We start from the raw sequence: 16,254 nt of genomic DNA, 5'->3' as shown, positions 1-16,254 counted from the left end.
AAGTTGTTCATAACAACATAAGAAACACATTGTGCATTTTCTCTTAAATACTCCTTCACTTTGTGCCAAAAGAAATACCAAGGTGAATACCTAGGCCACAGATTCAAGCTAAAGATCTTCCTGCTGAATGCAAGGCGCATTAAAAACTGCATATCGCTGGACTAAAGCATTCCTTGCATAGCCTCTAACATCATAACATAACTGAGCTGCTAGCAGCAAGCTAACCAATACCTTTCTGAAATGAGAATGACATGTGCTTATCTGCTCAATCAGTGCTCAATCAGGCTCGATCAGGCGAGATTTAGAAAAGGTGGAAAGGGTCCAAGTGGATGCCCCTTCCTTTTTAGGGTGGGTCCTGCTGACTATCATAGGATTGCTTGTAAAAGTGGCCAGGGTCAGAGGAAAAGCTGCCAACACTTCTTAGCGTTCTCTATAGATGCAGCCATTTTCTGTGACTGTAATTTCGGCCTTTTCCCAGAAGTCTCTATTCTGCCTATGCAAATTAACAAAAGCAGTGCTTATTCCTCACTTGCTCAAATGTCCTTCCTGTCCAGAAAGCTCTGATTAAGCATGCTTATTTTCTTTTTCTGGGATATTTTAAATTGTTTCGCTGTCCAGTCTGTGGCAGTAGAAAGCTGCTTATGATGCCAGGTTTTGATGAATCCCCAAGGTACAAGTACAGAGGAATATATCAGTCTCTAGGATATGGAACTTTTAGCTAACACATCACAATATGTGATGCTTGCCAAGAAAACACTACATTCTGGAGCGCTGATGATCAGAACATTCTGCTCCTGAAGGATAGAAAAGACAGCTTGATTGAAATAAAGTCTGTTTATATTGACGCTCTCTCTCTCCCTATATATACATACATGCATACACACACACACACAGGTATGTCATGCATTTCTTCAGATTTGTTTCAACCATTTACCATTTATTGGAGAATCCCTACTTTTCAAGTGACTGCAAATGAAGTCATCTCTGGCACTTTTTGTGCAAAGTAAGAGACACACATGACACCTTTTTATAAAAGTCATCGGTTTCTTTGTTACTGTGTACTTTCAAAGCATGGGGCTTTCACACGTCAGGTAAACCTGATTACCACTACACAACAAAAGCAGATGCAGCTTTCTTATCTATGTCGTGATAGAACAGTTGTGAATTGAGTAGAAGAAGGGCCCTGATGTGATACTTATTACATGCAGCCTGTAAGATAGTCAAACATGCAGGCTAGGAAGGAAGATGCAAATATCAATGTATTAGAAAAACACCTAAAGGCGAGTGATATGCTTTCATTCATGCATGGCTAGGAAAAATCGCCATACTGTTGCAAACATTCTTACACCACCAACTGGAAATAAATGATTCTGACATTAAACGTAAAGGTGACAATGCATTTGTATCATCACCCTGAGAAGGATCATCTTGGAATTGAGCCGAGGGCCTCTGCACTCAAAGCCAGAAACACTCCACTAAAATAAGATTCCTGTTGGTGCCAACAATTCTCCATGTTAATGCTTGTTCTAGGTGAGCAGTGAACCGATTGCAGGGCTCTTTTGAAAGCAAGGTCTGAGAACCAACAGATACATCCACACGCCGATTACTTTAGTGTTTTGAGAGAATTCCCTTTCTTGGAACGAGATTGCATGAAATAATCTTCAGGGCTTGGACAATTCCATGGCAAAACGGCACCTATCAACATTGTAGCCAACACAATATAACAACTGTTTCTGCCCGGTTTCGAACCGGGGACCTTTCGCGTGTGAGGCGAACGTGATAACCACTACACTACAGAAACAGATACCTACAGTTGATTTTTCTGTAATGAAACTGCTCCGAACTGGCTATTCCATGGGCCTCTGGCTTTAGATTTCTTTCATGCAACCTGCCCGACATCCCTAGCTGAACGCTCGTACATGCCATGCAAGACCAGATGTTTGGTATTAGCTCAGACTGGGCAGGGCTGAAGCATGAGACTCTAGCAAAGAATTATCCACTACTGCAAAGAAAAAATTGATGTTGGTTTTGAAACGCAAACTTCAAAACAACTTGAAAAGAGTACCAAGAAAAGGGCTCGTCCGGGATTTGAACCCGGGACCTCTCGCACCCAAAGCGAGAATCATACCCCTAGACCAACGAGCCCTCAAAATCCTCTTACCTCTCAAAAGCTAATACCGGCTCTAAGCCCGCAATGAAGATCATGCTGGTATCTTTATGATGCTTGGTCTGTGAATACGCATGAAAGTCAGTCTCAACTTACCCTTTCTCAAACGATAGCACTATCATTTACAAGTGTCTCCTTTTATTCCGTCCCAGCTTTGGACACGTCTTACAGGAAGTCAGCCCTTATTTATATATTTCTTCAGTGGCTGAAGCTTAATGAGAAAGAGTAACAAGTTGTTCATAACAACATAAGAAACACATTGTGCATTTTCTCTTAAATACTCCTTCACTTTGTGCCAAAAGAAATACCAAGGTGAATACCTAGGCCACAGATTCAAGCTAAAGATCTTCCTGCTGAATGCAAGGCGCATTAAAAACTGCATATCGCTGGACTAAAGCATTCCTTGCATAGCCTCTAACATCATAACATAACTGAGCTGCTAGCAGCAAGCTAACCAATACCTTTCTGAAATGAGAATGACATGTGCTTATCTGCTCAATCAGTGCTCAATCAGGCTCGATCAGGCGAGATTTAGAAAAGGTGGAAAGGGTCCAAGTGGATGCCCCTTCCTTTTTAGGGTGGGTCCTGCTGACTATCATAGGATTGCTTGTAAAAGTGGCCAGGGTCAGAGGAAAAGCTGCCAACACTTCTTAGCGTTCTCTATAGATGCAGCCATTTTCTGTGACTGTAATTTCGGCCTTTTCCCAGAAGTCTCTATTCTGCCTATGCAAATTAACAAAAGCAGTGCTTATTCCTCACTTGCTCAAATGTCCTTCCTGTCCAGAAAGCTCTGATTAAGCATGCTTATTTTCTTTTTCTGGGATATTTTAAATTGTTTCGCTGTCCAGTCTGTGGCAGTAGAAAGCTGCTTATGATGCCAGGTTTTGATGAATCCCCAAGGTACAAGTACAGAGGAATATATCAGTCTCTAGGATATGGAACTTTTAGCTAACACATCACAATATGTGATGCTTGCCAAGAAAACACTACATTCTGGAGCGCTGATGATCAGAACATTCTGCTCCTGAAGGATAGAAAAGACAGCTTGATTGAAATAAAGTCTGTTTATATTGACGCTCTCTCTCTCCCTATATATACATACATGCATACACACACACACACAGGTATGTCATGCATTTCTTCAGATTTGTTTCAACCATTTACCATTTATTGGAGAATCCCTACTTTTCAAGTGACTGCAAATGAAGTCATCTCTGGCACTTTTTGTGCAAAGTAAGAGACACACATGACACCTTTTTATAAAAGTCATCGGTTTCTTTGTTACTGTGTACTTTCAAAGCATGGGGCTTTCACACGTCAGGTAAACCTGATTACCACTACACAACAAAAGCAGATGCAGCTTTCTTATCTATGTCGTGATAGAACAGTTGTGAATTGAGTAGAAGAAGGGCCCTGATGTGATACTTATTACATGCAGCCTGTAAGATAGTCAAACATGCAGGCTAGGAAGGAAGATGCAAATATCAATGTATTAGAAAAACACCTAAAGGCGAGTGATATGCTTTCATTCATGCATGGCTAGGAAAAATCGCCATACTGTTGCAAACATTCTTACACCACCAACTGGAAATAAATGATTCTGACATTAAACGTAAAGGTGACAATGCATTTGTATCATCACCCTGAGAAGGATCATCTTGGAATTGAGCCGAGGGCCTCTGCACTCAAAGCCAGAAACACTCCACTAAAATAAGATTCCTGTTGGTGCCAACAATTCTCCATGTTAATGCTTGTTCTAGGTGAGCAGTGAACCGATTGCAGGGCTCTTTTGAAAGCAAGGTCTGAGAACCAACAGATACATCCACACGCCGATTACTTTAGTGTTTTGAGAGAATTCCCTTTCTTGGAACGAGATTGCATGAAATAATCTTCAGGGCTTGGACAATTCCATGGCAAAACGGCACCTATCAACATTGTAGCCAACACAATATAACAACTGTTTCTGCCCGGTTTCGAACCGGGGACCTTTCGCGTGTGAGGCGAACGTGATAACCACTACACTACAGAAACAGATACCTACAGTTGATTTTTCTGTAATGAAACTGCTCCGAACTGGCTATTCCATGGGCCTCTGGCTTTAGATTTCTTTCATGCAACCTGCCCGACATCCCTAGCTGAACGCTCGTACATGCCATGCAAGACCAGATGTTTGGTATTAGCTCAGACTGGGCAGGGCTGAAGCATGAGACTCTAGCAAAGAATTATCCACTACTGCAAAGAAAAAATTGATGTTGGTTTTGAAACGCAAACTTCAAAACAACTTGAAAAGAGTACCAAGAAAAGGGCTCGTCCGGGATTTGAACCCGGGACCTCTCGCACCCAAAGCGAGAATCATACCCCTAGACCAACGAGCCCTCAAAATCCTCTTACCTCTCAAAAGCTAATACCGGCTCTAAGCCCGCAATGAAGATCATGCTGGTATCTTTATGATGCTTGGTCTGTGAATACGCATGAAAGTCAGTCTCAACTTACCCTTTCTCAAACGATAGCACTATCATTTACAAGTGTCTCCTTTTATTCCGTCCCAGCTTTGGACACGTCTTACAGGAAGTCAGCCCTTATTTATATATTTCTTCAGTGGCTGAAGCTTAATGAGAAAGAGTAACAAGTTGTTCATAACAACATAAGAAACACATTGTGCATTTTCTCTTAAATACTCCTTCACTTTGTGCCAAAAGAAATACCAAGGTGAATACCTAGGCCACAGATTCAAGCTAAAGATCTTCCTGCTGAATGCAAGGCGCATTAAAAACTGCATATCGCTGGACTAAAGCATTCCTTGCATAGCCTCTAACATCATAACATAACTGAGCTGCTAGCAGCAAGCTAACCAATACCTTTCTGAAATGAGAATGACATGTGCTTATCTGCTCAATCAGTGCTCAATCAGGCTCGATCAGGCGAGATTTAGAAAAGGTGGAAAGGGTCCAAGTGGATGCCCCTTCCTTTTTAGGGTGGGTCCTGCTGACTATCATAGGATTGCTTGTAAAAGTGGCCAGGGTCAGAGGAAAAGCTGCCAACACTTCTTAGCGTTCTCTATAGATGCAGCCATTTTCTGTGACTGTAATTTCGGCCTTTTCCCAGAAGTCTCTATTCTGCCTATGCAAATTAACAAAAGCAGTGCTTATTCCTCACTTGCTCAAATGTCCTTCCTGTCCAGAAAGCTCTGATTAAGCATGCTTATTTTCTTTTTCTGGGATATTTTAAATTGTTTCGCTGTCCAGTCTGTGGCAGTAGAAAGCTGCTTATGATGCCAGGTTTTGATGAATCCCCAAGGTACAAGTACAGAGGAATATATCAGTCTCTAGGATATGGAACTTTTAGCTAACACATCACAATATGTGATGCTTGCCAAGAAAACACTACATTCTGGAGCGCTGATGATCAGAACATTCTGCTCCTGAAGGATAGAAAAGACAGCTTGATTGAAATAAAGTCTGTTTATATTGACGCTCTCTCTCTCCCTATATATACATACATGCATACACACACACACACAGGTATGTCATGCATTTCTTCAGATTTGTTTCAACCATTTACCATTTATTGGAGAATCCCTACTTTTCAAGTGACTGCAAATGAAGTCATCTCTGGCACTTTTTGTGCAAAGTAAGAGACACACATGACACCTTTTTATAAAAGTCATCGGTTTCTTTGTTACTGTGTACTTTCAAAGCATGGGGCTTTCACACGTCAGGTAAACCTGATTACCACTACACAACAAAAGCAGATGCAGCTTTCTTATCTATGTCGTGATAGAACAGTTGTGAATTGAGTAGAAGAAGGGCCCTGATGTGATACTTATTACATGCAGCCTGTAAGATAGTCAAACATGCAGGCTAGGAAGGAAGATGCAAATATCAATGTATTAGAAAAACACCTAAAGGCGAGTGATATGCTTTCATTCATGCATGGCTAGGAAAAATCGCCATACTGTTGCAAACATTCTTACACCACCAACTAGAAATAAATGATTCTGACATTAAACGTAAAGGTGACAATGCATTTGTATCATCACCCTGAGAAGGATCATCTTGGAATTGAGCCGAGGGCCTCTGCACTCAAAGCCAGAAACACTCCACTAAAATAAGATTCCTGTTGGTGCCAACAATTCTCCATGTTAATGCTTGTTCTAGGTGAGCAGTGAACCGATTGCAGGGCTCTTTTGAAAGCAAGGTCTGAGAACCAACAGATACATCCACACGCCGATTACTTTAGTGTTTTGAGAGAATTCCCTTTCTTGGAACGAGATTGCATGAAATAATCTTCAGGGCTTGGACAATTCCATGGCAAAACGGCACCTATCAACATTGTAGCCAACACAATATAACAACTGTTTCTGCCCGGTTTCGAACCGGGGACCTTTCGCGTGTGAGGCGAACGTGATAACCACTACACTACAGAAACAGATACCTACAGTTGATTTTTCTGTAATGAAACTGCTCCGAACTGGCTATTCCATGGGCCTCTGGCTTTAGATTTCTTTCATGCAACCTGCCCGACATCCCTAGCTGAACGCTCGTACATGCCATGCAAGACCAGATGTTTGGTATTAGCTCAGACTGGGCAGGGCTGAAGCATGAGACTCTAGCAAAGAATTATCCACTACTGCAAAGAAAAAATTGATGTTGGTTTTGAAACGCAAACTTCAAAACAACTTGAAAAGAGTACCAAGAAAAGGGCTCGTCCGGGATTTGAACCCGGGACCTCTCGCACCCAAAGCGAGAATCATACCCCTAGACCAACGAGCCCTCAAAATCCTCTTACCTCTCAAAAGCTAATACCGGCTCTAAGCCCGCAATGAAGATCATGCTGGTATCTTTATGATGCTTGGTCTGTGAATACGCATGAAAGTCAGTCTCAACTTACCCTTTCTCAAACGATAGCACTATCATTTACAAGTGTCTCCTTTTATTCCGTCCCAGCTTTGGACACGTCTTACAGGAAGTCAGCCCTTATTTATATATTTCTTCAGTGGCTGAAGCTTAATGAGAAAGAGTAACAAGTTGTTCATAACAACATAAGAAACACATTGTGCATTTTCTCTTAAATACTCCTTCACTTTGTGCCAAAAGAAATACCAAGGTGAATACCTAGGCCACAGATTCAAGCTAAAGATCTTCCTGCTGAATGCAAGGCGCATTAAAAACTGCATATCGCTGGACTAAAGCATTCCTTGCATAGCCTCTAACATCATAACATAACTGAGCTGCTAGCAGCAAGCTAACCAATACCTTTCTGAAATGAGAATGACATGTGCTTATCTGCTCAATCAGTGCTCAATCAGGCTCGATCAGGCGAGATTTAGAAAAGGTGGAAAGGGTCCAAGTGGATGCCCCTTCCTTTTTAGGGTGGGTCCTGCTGACTATCATAGGATTGCTTGTAAAAGTGGCCAGGGTCAGAGGAAAAGCTGCCAACACTTCTTAGCGTTCTCTATAGATGCAGCCATTTTCTGTGACTGTAATTTCGGCCTTTTCCCAGAAGTCTCTATTCTGCCTATGCAAATTAACAAAAGCAGTGCTTATTCCTCACTTGCTCAAATGTCCTTCCTGTCCAGAAAGCTCTGATTAAGCATGCTTATTTTCTTTTTCTGGGATATTTTAAATTGTTTCGCTGTCCAGTCTGTGGCAGTAGAAAGCTGCTTATGATGCCAGGTTTTGATGAATCCCCAAGGTACAAGTACAGAGGAATATATCAGTCTCTAGGATATGGAACTTTTAGCTAACACATCACAATATGTGATGCTTGCCAAGAAAACACTACATTCTGGAGCGCTGATGATCAGAACATTCTGCTCCTGAAGGATAGAAAAGACAGCTTGATTGAAATAAAGTCTGTTTATATTGACGCTCTCTCTCTCCCTATATATACATACATGCATACACACACACACACAGGTATGTCATGCATTTCTTCAGATTTGTTTCAACCATTTACCATTTATTGGAGAATCCCTACTTTTCAAGTGACTGCAAATGAAGTCATCTCTGGCACTTTTTGTGCAAAGTAAGAGACACACATGACACCTTTTTATAAAAGTCATCGGTTTCTTTGTTACTGTGTACTTTCAAAGCATGGGGCTTTCACACGTCAGGTAAACCTGATTACCACTACACAACAAAAGCAGATGCAGCTTTCTTATCTATGTCGTGATAGAACAGTTGTGAATTGAGTAGAAGAAGGGCCCTGATGTGATACTTATTACATGCAGCCTGTAAGATAGTCAAACATGCAGGCTAGGAAGGAAGATGCAAATATCAATGTATTAGAAAAACACCTAAAGGCGAGTGATATGCTTTCATTCATGCATGGCTAGGAAAAATCGCCATACTGTTGCAAACATTCTTACACCACCAACTGGAAATAAATGATTCTGACATTAAACGTAAAGGTGACAATGCATTTGTATCATCACCCTGAGAAGGATCATCTTGGAATTGAGCCGAGGGCCTCTGCACTCAAAGCCAGAAACACTCCACTAAAATAAGATTCCTGTTGGTGCCAACAATTCTCCATGTTAATGCTTGTTCTAGGTGAGCAGTGAACCGATTGCAGGGCTCTTTTGAAAGCAAGGTCTGAGAACCAACAGATACATCCACACGCCGATTACTTTAGTGTTTTGAGAGAATTCCCTTTCTTGGAACGAGATTGCATGAAATAATCTTCAGGGCTTGGACAATTCCATGGCAAAACGGCACCTATCAACATTGTAGCCAACACAATATAACAACTGTTTCTGCCCGGTTTCGAACCGGGGACCTTTCGCGTGTGAGGCGAACGTGATAACCACTACACTACAGAAACAGATACCTACAGTTGATTTTTCTGTAATGAAACTGCTCCGAACTGGCTATTCCATGGGCCTCTGGCTTTAGATTTCTTTCATGCAACCTGCCCGACATCCCTAGCTGAACGCTCGTACATGCCATGCAAGACCAGATGTTTGGTATTAGCTCAGACTGGGCAGGGCTGAAGCATGAGACTCTAGCAAAGAATTATCCACTACTGCAAAGAAAAAATTGATGTTGGTTTTGAAACGCAAACTTCAAAACAACTTGAAAAGAGTACCAAGAAAAGGGCTCGTCCGGGATTTGAACCCGGGACCTCTCGCACCCAAAGCGAGAATCATACCCCTAGACCAACGAGCCCTCAAAATCCTCTTACCTCTCAAAAGCTAATACCGGCTCTAAGCCCGCAATGAAGATCATGCTGGTATCTTTATGATGCTTGGTCTGTGAATACGCATGAAAGTCAGTCTCAACTTACCCTTTCTCAAACGATAGCACTATCATTTACAAGTGTCTCCTTTTATTCCGTCCCAGCTTTGGACACGTCTTACAGGAAGTCAGCCCTTATTTATATATTTCTTCAGTGGCTGAAGCTTAATGAGAAAGAGTAACAAGTTGTTCATAACAACATAAGAAACACATTGTGCATTTTCTCTTAAATACTCCTTCACTTTGTGCCAAAAGAAATACCAAGGTGAATACCTAGGCCACAGATTCAAGCTAAAGATCTTCCTGCTGAATGCAAGGCGCATTAAAAACTGCATATCGCTGGACTAAAGCATTCCTTGCATAGCCTCTAACATCATAACATAACTGAGCTGCTAGCAGCAAGCTAACCAATACCTTTCTGAAATGAGAATGACATGTGCTTATCTGCTCAATCAGTGCTCAATCAGGCTCGATCAGGCGAGATTTAGAAAAGGTGGAAAGGGTCCAAGTGGATGCCCCTTCCTTTTTAGGGTGGGTCCTGCTGACTATCATAGGATTGCTTGTAAAAGTGGCCAGGGTCAGAGGAAAAGCTGCCAACACTTCTTAGCGTTCTCTATAGATGCAGCCATTTTCTGTGACTGTAATTTCGGCCTTTTCCCAGAAGTCTCTATTCTGCCTATGCAAATTAACAAAAGCAGTGCTTATTCCTCACTTGCTCAAATGTCCTTCCTGTCCAGAAAGCTCTGATTAAGCATGCTTATTTTCTTTTTCTGGGATATTTTAAATTGTTTCGCTGTCCAGTCTGTGGCAGTAGAAAGCTGCTTATGATGCCAGGTTTTGATGAATCCCCAAGGTACAAGTACAGAGGAATATATCAGTCTCTAGGATATGGAACTTTTAGCTAACACATCACAATATGTGATGCTTGCCAAGAAAACACTACATTCTGGAGCGCTGATGATCAGAACATTCTGCTCCTGAAGGATAGAAAAGACAGCTTGATTGAAATAAAGTCTGTTTATATTGACGCTCTCTCTCTCCCTATATATACATACATGCATACACACACACACACAGGTATGTCATGCATTTCTTCAGATTTGTTTCAACCATTTACCATTTATTGGAGAATCCCTACTTTTCAAGTGACTGCAAATGAAGTCATCTCTGGCACTTTTTGTGCAAAGTAAGAGACACACATGACACCTTTTTATAAAAGTCATCGGTTTCTTTGTTACTGTGTACTTTCAAAGCATGGGGCTTTCACACGTCAGGTAAACCTGATTACCACTACACAACAAAAGCAGATGCAGCTTTCTTATCTATGTCGTGATAGAACAGTTGTGAATTGAGTAGAAGAAGGGCCCTGATGTGATACTTATTACATGCAGCCTGTAAGATAGTCAAACATGCAGGCTAGGAAGGAAGATGCAAATATCAATGTATTAGAAAAACACCTAAAGGCGAGTGATATGCTTTCATTCATGCATGGCTAGGAAAAATCGCCATACTGTTGCAAACATTCTTACACCACCAACTAGAAATAAATGATTCTGACATTAAACGTAAAGGTGACAATGCATTTGTATCATCACCCTGAGAAGGATCATCTTGGAATTGAGCCGAGGGCCTCTGCACTCAAAGCCAGAAACACTCCACTAAAATAAGATTCCTGTTGGTGCCAACAATTCTCCATGTTAATGCTTGTTCTAGGTGAGCAGTGAACCGATTGCAGGGCTCTTTTGAAAGCAAGGTCTGAGAACCAACAGATACATCCACACGCCGATTACTTTAGTGTTTTGAGAGAATTCCCTTTCTTGGAACGAGATTGCATGAAATAATCTTCAGGGCTTGGACAATTCCATGGCAAAACGGCACCTATCAACATTGTAGCCAACACAATATAACAACTGTTTCTGCCCGGTTTCGAACCGGGGACCTTTCGCGTGTGAGGCGAACGTGATAACCACTACACTACAGAAACAGATACCTACAGTTGATTTTTCTGTAATGAAACTGCTCCGAACTGGCTATTCCATGGGCCTCTGGCTTTAGATTTCTTTCATGCAACCTGCCCGACATCCCTAGCTGAACGCTCGTACATGCCATGCAAGACCAGATGTTTGGTATTAGCTCAGACTGGGCAGGGCTGAAGCATGAGACTCTAGCAAAGAATTATCCACTACTGCAAAGAAAAAATTGATGTTGGTTTTGAAACGCAAACTTCAAAACAACTTGAAAAGAGTACCAAGAAAAGGGCTCGTCCGGGATTTGAACCCGGGACCTCTCGCACCCAAAGCGAGAATCATACCCCTAGACCAACGAGCCCTCAAAATCCTCTTACCTCTCAAAAGCTAATACCGGCTCTAAGCCCGCAATGAAGATCATGCTGGTATCTTTATGATGCTTGGTCTGTGAATACGCATGAAAGTCAGTCTCAACTTACCCTTTCTCAAACGATAGCACTATCATTTACAAGTGTCTCCTTTTATTCCGTCCCAGCTTTGGACACGTCTTACAGGAAGTCAGCCCTTATTTATATATTTCTTCAGTGGCTGAAGCTTAATGAGAAAGAGTAACAAGTTGTTCATAACAACATAAGAAACACATTGTGCATTTTCTCTTAAATACTCCTTCACTTTGTGCCAAAAGAAATACCAAGGTGAATACCTAGGCCACAGATTCAAGCTAAAGATCTTCCTGCTGAATGCAAGGCGCATTAAAAACTGCATATCGCTGGACTAAAGCATTCCTTGCATAGCCTCTAACATCATAACATAACTGAGCTGCTAGCAGCAAGCTAACCAATACCTTTCTGAAATGAGAATGACATGTGCTTATCTGCTCAATCAGTGCTCAATCAGGCTCGATCAGGCGAGATTTAGAAAAGGTGGAAAGGGTCCAAGTGGATGCCCCTTCCTTTTTAGGGTGGGTCCTGCTGACTATCATAGGATTGCTTGTAAAAGTGGCCAGGGTCAGAGGAAAAGCTGCCAACACTTCTTAGCGTTCTCTATAGATGCAGCCATTTTCTGTGACTGTAATTTCGGCCTTTTCCCAGAAGTCTCTATTCTGCCTATGCAAATTAACAAAAGCAGTGCTTATTCCTCACTTGCTCAAATGTCCTTCCTGTCCAGAAAGCTCTGATTAAGCATGCTTATTTTCTTTTTCTGGGATATTTTAAATTGTTTCGCTGTCCAGTCTGTGGCAGTAGAAAGCTGCTTATGATGCCAGGTTTTGATGAATCCCCAAGGTACAAGTACAGAGGAATATATCAGTCTCTAGGATATGGAACTTTTAGCTAACACATCACAATATGTGATGCTTGCCAAGAAAACACTACATTCTGGAGCGCTGATGATCAGAACATTCTGCTCCTGAAGGATAGAAAAGACAGCTTGATTGAAATAAAGTCTGTTTATATTGACGCTCTCTCTCTCCCTATATATACATACATGCATACACACACACACACAGGTATGTCATGCATTTCTTCAGATTTGTTTCAACCATTTACCATTTATTGGAGAATCCCTACTTTTCAAGTGACTGCAAATGAAGTCATCTCTGGCACTTTTTGTGCAAAGTAAGAGACACACATGACACCTTTTTATAAAAGTAATCGGTTTCTTTGTTACTGTGTACTTTCAAAGCATGGGGCTTTCACACGTCAGGTAAACCTGATTACCACTACACAACAAAAGCAGATGCAGCTTTCTTATCTATGTCGTGATAGAACAGTTGTGAATTGAGTAGAAGAAGGGCCCTGATGTGATACTTATTACATGCAGCCTGTAAGATAGTCAAACATGCAGGCTAGGAAGGAAGATGCAAATATCAATGTATTAGAAAAACACCTAAAGGCGAGTGATATGCTTTCATTCATGCATGGCTAGGAAAAATCGCCATACTGTTGCAAACATTCTTACACCACCAACTGGAAATAAATGATTCTGACATTAAACGTAAAGGTGACAATGCATTTGTATCATCACCCTGAGAAGGATCATCTTGGAATTGAGCCGAGGGCCTCTGCACTCAAAGCCAGAAACACTCCACTAAAATAAGATTCCTGTTGGTGCCAACAATTCTCCATGTTAATGCTTGTTCTAGGTGAGCAGTGAACCGATTGCAGGGCTCTTTTGAAAGCAAGGTCTGAGAACCAACAGATACATCCACACGCCGATTACTTTAGTGTTTTGAGAGAATTCCCTTTCTTGGAACGAGATTGCATGAAATAATCTTCAGGGCTTGGACAATTCCATGGCAAAACGGCACCTATCAACATTGTAGCCAACACAATATAACAACTGTTTCTGCCCGGTTTCGAACCGGGGACCTTTCGCGTGTGAGGCGAACGTGATAACCACTACACTACAGAAACAGATACCTACAGTTGATTTTTCTGTAATGAAACTGCTCCGAACTGGCTATTCCATGGGCCTCTGGCTTTAGATTTCTTTCATGCAACCTGCCCGACATCCCTAGCTGAACGCTCGTACATGCCATGCAAGACCAGATGTTTGGTATTAGCTCAGACTGGGCAGGGCTGAAGCATGAGACTCTAGCAAAGAATTATCCACTACTGCAAAGAAAAAATTGATGTTGGTTTTGAAACGCAAACTTCAAAACAACTTGAAAAGAGTACCAAGAAAAGGGCTCGTCCGGGATTTGAACCCGGGACCTCTCGCACCCAAAGCGAGAATCATACCCCTAGACCAACGAGCCCTCAAAATCCTCTTACCTCTCAAAAGCTAATACCGGCTCTAAGCCCGCAATGAAGATCATGCTGGTATCTTTATGATGCTTGGTCTGTGAATACGCATGAAAGTCAGTCTCAACTTACCCTTTCTCAAACGATAGCACTATCATTTACAAGTGTCTCCTTTTATTCCGTCCCAGCTTTGGACACGTCTTACAGGAAGTCAGCCCTTATTTATATATTTCTTCAGTGGCTGAAGCTTAATGAGAAAGAGTAACAAGTTGTTCATAACAACATAAGAAACACATTGTGCATTTTCTCTTAAATACTCCTTCACTTTGTGCCAAAAGAAATACCAAGGTGAATACCTAGGCCACAGATTCAAGCTAAAGATCTTCCTGCTGAATGCAAGGCGCATTAAAAACTGCATATCGCTGGACTAAAGCATTCCTTGCATAGCCTCTAACATCATAACATAACTGAGCTGCTAGCAGCAAGCTAACCAATACCTTTCTGAAATGAGAATGACATGTGCTTATCTGCTCAATCAGTGCTCAATCAGGCTCGATCAGGCGAGATTTAGAAAAGGTGGAAAGGGTCCAAGTGGATGCCCCTTCCTTTTTAGGGTGGGTCCTGCTGACTATCATAGGATTGCTTGTAAAAGTGGCCAGGGTCAGAGGAAAAGCTGCCAACACTTCTTAGCGTTCTCTATAGATGCAGCCATTTTCTGTGACTGTAATTTCGGCCTTTTCCCAGAAGTCTCTATTCTGCCTATGCAAATTAACAAAAGCAGTGCTTATTCCTCACTTGCTCAAATGTCCTTCCTGTCCAGAAAGCTCTGATTAAGCATGCTTATTTTCTTTTTCTGGGATATTTTAAATTGTTTCGCTGTCCAGTCTGTGGCAGTAGAAAGCTGCTTATGATGCCAGGTTTTGATGAATCCCCAAGGTACAAGTACAGAGGAATATATCAGTCTCTAGGATATGGAACTTTTAGCTAACACATCACAATATGTGATGCTTGCCAAGAAAACACTACATTCTGGAGCGCTGATGATCAGAACATTCTGCTCCTGAAGGATAGAAAAGACAGCTTGATTGAAATAAAGTCTGTTTATATTGACGCTCTCTCTCTCCCTATATATACATACATGCATACACACACACACACAGGTATGTCATGCATTTCTTCAGATTTGTTTCAACCATTTACCATTTATTGGAGAATCCCTACTTTTCAAGTGACTGCAAATGAAGTCATCTCTGGCACTTTTTGTGCAAAGTAAGAGACACACATGACACCTTTTTATAAAAGTCATCGGTTTCTTTGTTACTGTGTACTTTCAAAGCATGGGGCTTTCACACGTCAGGTAAACCTGATTACCACTACACAACAAAAGCAGATGCAGCTTTCTTATCTATGTCGTGATAGAACAGTTGTGAATTGAGTAGAAGAAGGGCCCTGATGTGATACTTATTACATGCAGCCTGTAAGATAGTCAAACATGCAGGCTAGGAAGGAAGATGCAAATATCAATGTATTAGAAAAACACCTAAAGGCGAGTGATATGCTTTCATTCATGCATGGCTAGGAAAAATCGCCATACTGTTGCAAACATTCTTACACCACCAACTGGAAATAAATGATTCTGACATTAAACGTAAAGGTGACAATGCATTTGTATCATCACCCTGAGAAGGATCATCTTGGAATTGAGCCGAGGGCCTCTGCACTCAAAGCCAGAAACACTCCACTAAAATAAGATTCCTGTTGGTGCCAACAATTCTCCATGTTAATGCTTGTTCTAGGTGAGCAGTGAACCGATTGCAGGGCTCTTTTGAAAGCAAGGTCTGAGAACCAACAGATACATCCACACGCCGATTACTTTAGTGTTTTGAGAGAATTCCCTTTCTTGGAACGAGATTGCATGAAATAATCTTCAGGGCTTGGACAATTCCATGGCAAAACGGCACCTATCAACATTGTAGCCAACACAATATAACAACTGTTTCTGCCCGGTTTCGAACCGGGGACCTTTCGCGTGTGAGGCGAACGTGATAACCACTACACTACAGAAACAGATACCTACAGTTGATTTTTCTGTAATGAAACTGCTCCGAACTGGCTATTCCATGGGCCTCTGGCTTTAG

At 41.7% G+C, this 16,254-nt stretch overlaps 13 non-coding genes across 13 annotated transcripts; all 13 read right to left on the bottom strand.

Annotated features, from left to right (window-relative positions):
* Positions 1-1,728: 1,728 nt before the first annotated feature.
* TRNAV-CAC (transfer RNA valine (anticodon CAC)) lies at positions 1,729-1,801 on the bottom strand. Its single transcript has one exon. It is a non-coding gene; the product is annotated as a tRNA-Val (tRNA).
* Positions 1,802-2,073: 272 nt separating this feature from the next.
* Positions 2,074-2,145, bottom strand: TRNAP-UGG (transfer RNA proline (anticodon UGG)). The gene has a single exon. It is a non-coding gene; the product is annotated as a tRNA-Pro (tRNA).
* Positions 2,146-4,125: 1,980 nt separating this feature from the next.
* On the bottom strand, positions 4,126-4,198 carry TRNAV-CAC (transfer RNA valine (anticodon CAC)). The gene has a single exon. It is a non-coding gene; the product is annotated as a tRNA-Val (tRNA).
* A 272-nt stretch (positions 4,199-4,470) lies between these two features.
* On the bottom strand, positions 4,471-4,542 carry TRNAP-UGG (transfer RNA proline (anticodon UGG)). The gene has a single exon. It is a non-coding gene; the product is annotated as a tRNA-Pro (tRNA).
* A 1,980-nt stretch (positions 4,543-6,522) lies between these two features.
* On the bottom strand, positions 6,523-6,595 carry TRNAV-CAC (transfer RNA valine (anticodon CAC)). Its single transcript has one exon. It is a non-coding gene; the product is annotated as a tRNA-Val (tRNA).
* A 272-nt stretch (positions 6,596-6,867) lies between these two features.
* Positions 6,868-6,939, bottom strand: TRNAP-UGG (transfer RNA proline (anticodon UGG)). The gene has a single exon. It is a non-coding gene; the product is annotated as a tRNA-Pro (tRNA).
* A 1,980-nt stretch (positions 6,940-8,919) lies between these two features.
* On the bottom strand, positions 8,920-8,992 carry TRNAV-CAC (transfer RNA valine (anticodon CAC)). Its single transcript has one exon. It is a non-coding gene; the product is annotated as a tRNA-Val (tRNA).
* Positions 8,993-9,264: 272 nt separating this feature from the next.
* On the bottom strand, positions 9,265-9,336 carry TRNAP-UGG (transfer RNA proline (anticodon UGG)). The gene has a single exon. It is a non-coding gene; the product is annotated as a tRNA-Pro (tRNA).
* A 1,980-nt stretch (positions 9,337-11,316) lies between these two features.
* On the bottom strand, positions 11,317-11,389 carry TRNAV-CAC (transfer RNA valine (anticodon CAC)). Its single transcript has one exon. It is a non-coding gene; the product is annotated as a tRNA-Val (tRNA).
* A 272-nt stretch (positions 11,390-11,661) lies between these two features.
* TRNAP-UGG (transfer RNA proline (anticodon UGG)) lies at positions 11,662-11,733 on the bottom strand. Its single transcript has one exon. It is a non-coding gene; the product is annotated as a tRNA-Pro (tRNA).
* Positions 11,734-13,713: 1,980 nt separating this feature from the next.
* Positions 13,714-13,786, bottom strand: TRNAV-CAC (transfer RNA valine (anticodon CAC)). The gene has a single exon. It is a non-coding gene; the product is annotated as a tRNA-Val (tRNA).
* A 272-nt stretch (positions 13,787-14,058) lies between these two features.
* On the bottom strand, positions 14,059-14,130 carry TRNAP-UGG (transfer RNA proline (anticodon UGG)). The gene has a single exon. It is a non-coding gene; the product is annotated as a tRNA-Pro (tRNA).
* Positions 14,131-16,110: 1,980 nt separating this feature from the next.
* On the bottom strand, positions 16,111-16,183 carry TRNAV-CAC (transfer RNA valine (anticodon CAC)). The gene has a single exon. It is a non-coding gene; the product is annotated as a tRNA-Val (tRNA).
* Positions 16,184-16,254: the final 71 nt, after the last annotated feature.

The sequence above is a fragment of the Triturus cristatus genome, chromosome 8 (assembly GCF_964204655.1).
Source record: "Triturus cristatus chromosome 8, aTriCri1.1, whole genome shotgun sequence".
In the NCBI taxonomy this organism is placed as follows: domain Eukaryota; kingdom Metazoa; phylum Chordata; class Amphibia; order Caudata; family Salamandridae; genus Triturus; species Triturus cristatus.
The sequence above is the reverse complement of the archived record's forward strand: the minus strand, read 5'-3'. Positions and strand labels throughout refer to the sequence as shown.